The sequence below is a fragment of the Heterodontus francisci genome, chromosome 17 (genome assembly GCF_036365525.1).
Source record: "Heterodontus francisci isolate sHetFra1 chromosome 17, sHetFra1.hap1, whole genome shotgun sequence".
NCBI lineage: Eukaryota > Metazoa > Chordata > Chondrichthyes > Heterodontiformes > Heterodontidae > Heterodontus > Heterodontus francisci.
In genome coordinates, this window is record NC_090387.1 from 52,148,203 (window position 1) to 52,154,202 (window position 6,000).

Below are 6,000 nucleotides of genomic sequence, written 5' to 3' on the forward strand. Positions count from 1 at the left end.
GTGTTGTTGAAGCTCAGTCACTTAACTGAATGTATCTTATCTATGTGCATGCAGATCCTGGTTGCAATGGTATAATAGTGTTTGTCTTCTCTTTTGGCACCATTCTTAAGTGATGACTTGTTGTCTATGGAGTGATCCTGAGGACCTAGAGGCTGTGGCAATTGCTGCATTCTAAGGCATGTCCTGATCTGTCCAGACATCTGGAGCCCTGCTTCTGGTTACCAATATTATGCTTATTGTTACTCTTGTTTGCTGCATGGGCCATATTTTATCAATGCTTTGCTTCTGTCCATGGTTACCACATTAGTATCAATTAGCCAGTACTCAAGAGTGGTCTTGATCTCAAAGAAGCCATGCTTCCAATTCATCTTTGCCTTCAAGTAAGTCTGGCACAGATAATTGCCTTAAAGTGTAAGAATTACTAGTGCTGTTGGCATTGGTGTGCATGACAGCAGCCCTGCCAGTTGCACATTAATTGAGTACAACCACATGGGTGCCATTAACCACTTCTGTAGTTTGGCCAACAGTGCGGAGGAATTAGCCACCACTGTCAGTGAGATAAAATAAAAAATTTCAACGAGAATGGCGATGTAGGTGTTGACCCTCACGAATGAAGCATTAGTCATACTTTGATACATTTGTGGACAACAAATTAGCTAATTCTTCTGATATACCCTAGGTTAGCCTGGAAGGAGTCATTTGCCTAACAACTGAGTTGTAGTCATCTGTTACGATCAGGGGTTGAAGGGCTCCCCGCTTGTCCCTCTCCTTTTTTGACTGCAACAGCTTTATTTCTTTTTAAAGTGGATGTACTTGTCAATTTAGTGAGTGTTTAACTATTTACGTACTATGATCATAAAAGAACCAATCGGACAGATTTTCCTGAGTTTAACAAGAAGGTTAACTTTATTTTACTTAAACCGATCTAAGTAAAATAATAAACCAAGCTCCAACTTTCACACTCACTCAAGGTTACACACACACACACAAATATGTTAGAGTGGGAAAGGATAGATTGGCTGGATTAGAGTCCGGAGGAATAAAAAGGGTATACAGTCTGTGGAGTTTGGTGACTAGGCTGGCTTCCGGCTGAACTCTGTGGTCCTGAGGCTTCTGGCTTACAGATGTGGCCAGTTGGTTCAGTGGTTCTCCTAGAGTACAGTGAGGCAGATGATTTCCTTCACAAGCTCTCTGTCTGCAACAGTGATGGGCCTAGGTATTTTCAGCCAGCAGGCAGGGTTCAAAGCTGGTAAGGTGGACTGGAGGGAGGAGGGACCCCACTTAGATCTTCTCTAGTCACTGTCCAGTTGCTTGTTTCTGTCTCAGAGAAAACACCAGCTTAAACACACAGGTGATGGGTCTGTCACAAGACCATCACCCAGTGATTCAACATGATGGCTCAGTGTGTATTTACTTTTGCAACTTAATTAGTTTATGCCTAGGAATTCCCTTCTCTCAACCAGGGTCCCATTTGTTCAAGTGATTAGATTTGAGTGGTTTGTCTCCACCAGTTTAATGTCCCAAGTGATGCCTTAATCTCTGGTTAATGGGAGCAGGACAGGTAATTCACTCAAAATTTCCCAAGTCATTGTCCTGGAGGTGACTGGCCAGACAATTCATCTCCATCTCAATGTATTGGAATGTTGGATATAGTGATGCAAATTATGGTGGCCATTTTAATGGCCAGCAGTCACCTTTTTATCTGTTCCTTTCCTTCTTTTAAAAAAAATTTAATTCAGGTTTCCAGCCAGTGGATTAAAAAAAAATCATAATTCGGCATAGCATATGTACGTGACACCTACACACCACGTGGAATGAAATGTGATGACAGGAGCATTTCATTATAAGGTTGTAAATAAATAAAGAAACTACACACACATTCATCCTCAAACACTCACTTCTCAATCTCACACTGCCATAGCTATCCTCTGGTTTAGTTTTCATGCGGGATGACCCGGTGCTAAGTTAAACTCTGGATAAAGCATCATAGAGTCATAAGTTATACAGCACAGAAACAGGCCCTTCGGTCCATCGTGTTCATGCTGGCTATCAAGCACCTATCTATTTTAATCCCATTTTCCAGCACTTGGCCCGTAGTCTTGTAGGCTACGGTGTTTCAAGTGCTCATCTAAATACTACTTAAATGTTGAGAGTTCCTGCCTCTACCATCCCCTCAGGCAGTGTGTTCCAGATTCCAACCACCCTCTGGGTGAAAATTTTTTACCTCAAATCCCCTCTAAACCTCCTGCCCCTTACCTTAAATCTATGCCCCCTGGTTATTGTCTTTAGGGTTTGGTGGTACTGCTCCAAAGCCCCTTGTGACTGTGAGTGGTAGGTTGAGGACTTTAGCTGGGTTATGCCCAGATTACCCATGACCTTTTGAAAAATACCAGACATGAAATTCGTGCTGTGATCTTACTGGATCTCTGCAGGCAGCCCATATCGGGTGAAGAATTGGTTTAGCACCTCCACCACTACCTTGGCAGAGATAGTTCTTGGAGGTAAATAAAAACAAAGTGCTGGAAATACTAAGCAGGTCTGGCAGCATCTGTGGAGAGGGAAGAAGAGTTAACATTTTTACCTGAAACGTTAACTCTGCCTCTCCCTCCACAGATGCTGCTAGACCTGCTTAATATTTCCAGCACTTTCTGTTTATATTTCAGATTTCCAGCATCCGCAGTATTTTGCTTTTATTATGGCAGGGGAATGACCTCTGGGAATTGGGTAGCCACCTCCATAATGGTGAGAAGATACTGGTCGCCCCCTTTGTTTTTGGCAGGGGCCCCACACAATCCACCAGCACTCTGCTGAATGGTTCCCCAAAAGCCGGTATGGGAATTAGAGCTGCAGGTTTTATTGCAGGTTGGGGCTTCCCCACAACCTGGCACATGCGACAGGTTTTACAGAACTCTAAGCACATCCCTGCGGAGTTTTGGCCGGTAAAAATTCTGTCTTATGCGGGCTTGGGTTTTTCAGATACTGACATGTCCAGCCATTCGAAGTTTGTGGGCTACTAATATTTCCCCACGGTACCTCTGGTTCACCAGGTAGTGGTGCCGCACTGTCCACTCTTCGTCCGCAGGCCTGTGAGGAGGATTCCACTTCCTCATCAGCACTTCATTCTTTAAATAGTAGCATTTTGGAACTCCCTCTGCTTCAGCTTCAGTTTGGGCAGTCTGTGCTGACCTTTTTAACTCTGGGTCGGCTTGCTGAGCCTCAACCAAGGAAGACCTGCTGGACACTTCCTTTGGTTCCTCTAACTTCCCGAAGAAGGTGTCAGATAACTGGACAGTAGGGTCATCTGTCTGCAGTGCCAGTTCAGCCTCCTCTGACGGAGCTTGTTTGGCCCTGGAGTGAGTCACCCCACAGTCAGGAAAAGTGTCAGGCACCTTCTCCCATAACTGCTCTGTCTCCCTGACCTCTTTTGGTCTCTCTAAAACTACTGGGGAAGGTACCACCTTCGCCCCGCCAGATCATTACCCAGGAGCACCTCAATCCCATTCACAAGTAAACTCGGGACAATCCCCACATTTACCAGTCTTGAAACAAGGTTGCACTCCAGGCGCAACCAATATAAAGATACAGGCATGTACCTTCCCTCGATACCATTTACTAACACTCTAACATTCAATGCACTCTGGGGGAAAGGATGTGCCTTTTTCCAGCAGAAGGGATTGGGTGGCCCCTGTATCCCTAAGTATGACTGTGGACCTAATTGCCTCACTCGAGAGGTAAGGGGTCACTTTTTCTTTGGACACAAAATCCTGGTAACTCTCAGGGATTTTGTGAAGTTCTCCCACACTCTCAGCAGTATGTTTATTGGGTCTTACCGCTGCAGTTAAAGCCACAGCTTGGTCTGCTGTGCTTCCCATCAGGGTCCTTTTTCTTGCACTGATCTGGTGTGCCCTGATTAATCTTAAAGGTTTTCCCCATAACTTCCAGTAGTCAGCTTGAAGGTGACCTGCCTTGTTACAATGGAAACACAGATGCTTTCGGACATCACTCCTATTCTCAGCACCATCCTTTTTGGCCTGAGGAGGGCCCCCTGTGTTTCCAGCTTTCCCTTCTCGCCCATGGCTGTTCAGGCTCCGATCACCCTCCCACCTTCTCTCCTTTTTAAGTGCCCGTATCCATCAGTCGAAAGGAAGTTGCTTAACCCTTTCAAACTCAATGCAAGTTTGTTCAGGCTGCTTTCGGAGAGTTTGGAATATTTAGTGGTATGCCTCCGGTACTAGCTCATATGTGCTCAGCATAGCATTTTGGTCATCTCATAGTTTGATGAACTCCCATCAGACAACAGTGAAGAAACCTCATCGGCTTTTCCTGTTAATTTACTTTGCAGTAGCAGGGTCCACCCTCCGCTGGCCATTTCAACAGTTTTGCAAGCTATTCAAATGAGATATAAAACGCTTCCATATTCCGCCCCCGCCCCCCCTCCTCCCCCCCCCCCCCCCCACCCATCAAACTTTATCAATTGGGAGAACTTTAAGAGCTCAGCACTCGGTCCTGAGCTAGGGTTAGTTCCCTCACTAGTGGTGCTTTCACAGGGTACATTGGGTCTCCCCCTAGTTAGTTCAAGCTGCCTTAACTCTCCTCCTTCTCCTTCTGGAAAGGTCTTTCTTTCTCCCTTTCTTGAAATTCTGTCTCCTCCCTCCGTTCTTGTCTCTCCCTCTCTTTTTCTTTGTCTTGGAATTCTAGTCTTAGCTGTTCTAGCTGTATCTTGGATAATGTTGGTCTTTCTGTTTCAGATTCTAACTCTGTCTCCAGTTCTTCAATTTCAATTTCAAAATGGTTGCCCACAAGTTTTAGGATTTCAGGTTTTCTAGCTTTTGGATGAATAGTAATCTCTAAATGCCTAGCTACACTCCTAAACTCTTCAACAGATGGGCTTTTAAACTGTCCCAAGTAACTTCACTCTGTTCGAGGAAAGTAATGGCCTCTAATGTGGACGTTTTAGTACTCTAGCACTGAAAACCACAAGAAAACCTGTATTGAGATTTTTCAATTACTGCCAGTGATCAATTTGATTTCCCACTTCCGATTTCTTAGAGGCTTAGAGTTATACAGAACAGAAACAGGCCCTTCGGCCCATCCGTGCCGGCCATCAAGCACCTATCTATTCTAATCCCATTTTCCAGCACTTGGCCGGTGCTTTGTATGCTATGGCATTTCAAGTGCTCATCTAAATACTTTTTAAATGTTGTGAGGGTTCCTGCCTCTACCACCCCTTCAGGCAGTGTGTTCCAGATTCCAACCACCCTCTGGGTGAAAGATTTTTTTCCTCAAATCCCCTCAAAACCTGCTGCCCCTTAACTTAAATCTGTGCCCCCTGGTCATTGACACCTCCGCTAAGGGAAAAAGTTTTTTCCTATCTATGCCCCTCATAATTTTGTATACCTCTATCAGGTCCCCCCTCAGCCTTCTCTGCTCTAAGGAAAACAACCCTAGCCTATCCAGTCTCTCTTCATAGCTGAAATGCTCCAGCCCGGCAACTTCCTGGTGAATCTGCTCTGCACCCTCTCCAGTGCAATCACATCCTTCCTGTAGTGTGGCAACCAGAACTGTACACAGTACTCCAGCTGTGGCCTAACTAGCATTTTATACAGCTCCATCATAACCTCCCTGCTGTTATATTCTATGCCACGGCTAATAAAGGCAAATATCTCGTATGCCTTCTTAACCACCTTATCGACCTGTGCTGCTGCCTTCAGTGATCTATGGACAAGTACACCAAGGTCCCTCTGATCCTTTGTAGTTCCTAGAGTCCCACCATCCATTGGGAGGACTAACAAGGCCAGTGAATATACAAAGTGCATCACCTCACGCTTCTCAGGATTAAATTCCATTTGCCACTACTCTGCCCATCTTATTAGCCCATCTATATCGTCCTGTAATCTAAGGCTTTCCTCCTGATGCGATTAGGCAAGATTTAGGATGCGTAGGATGGGGAAGGAAATTGCAGGGGATGGGCACAATCGAAATGTGGAGCTTATTCAAGGA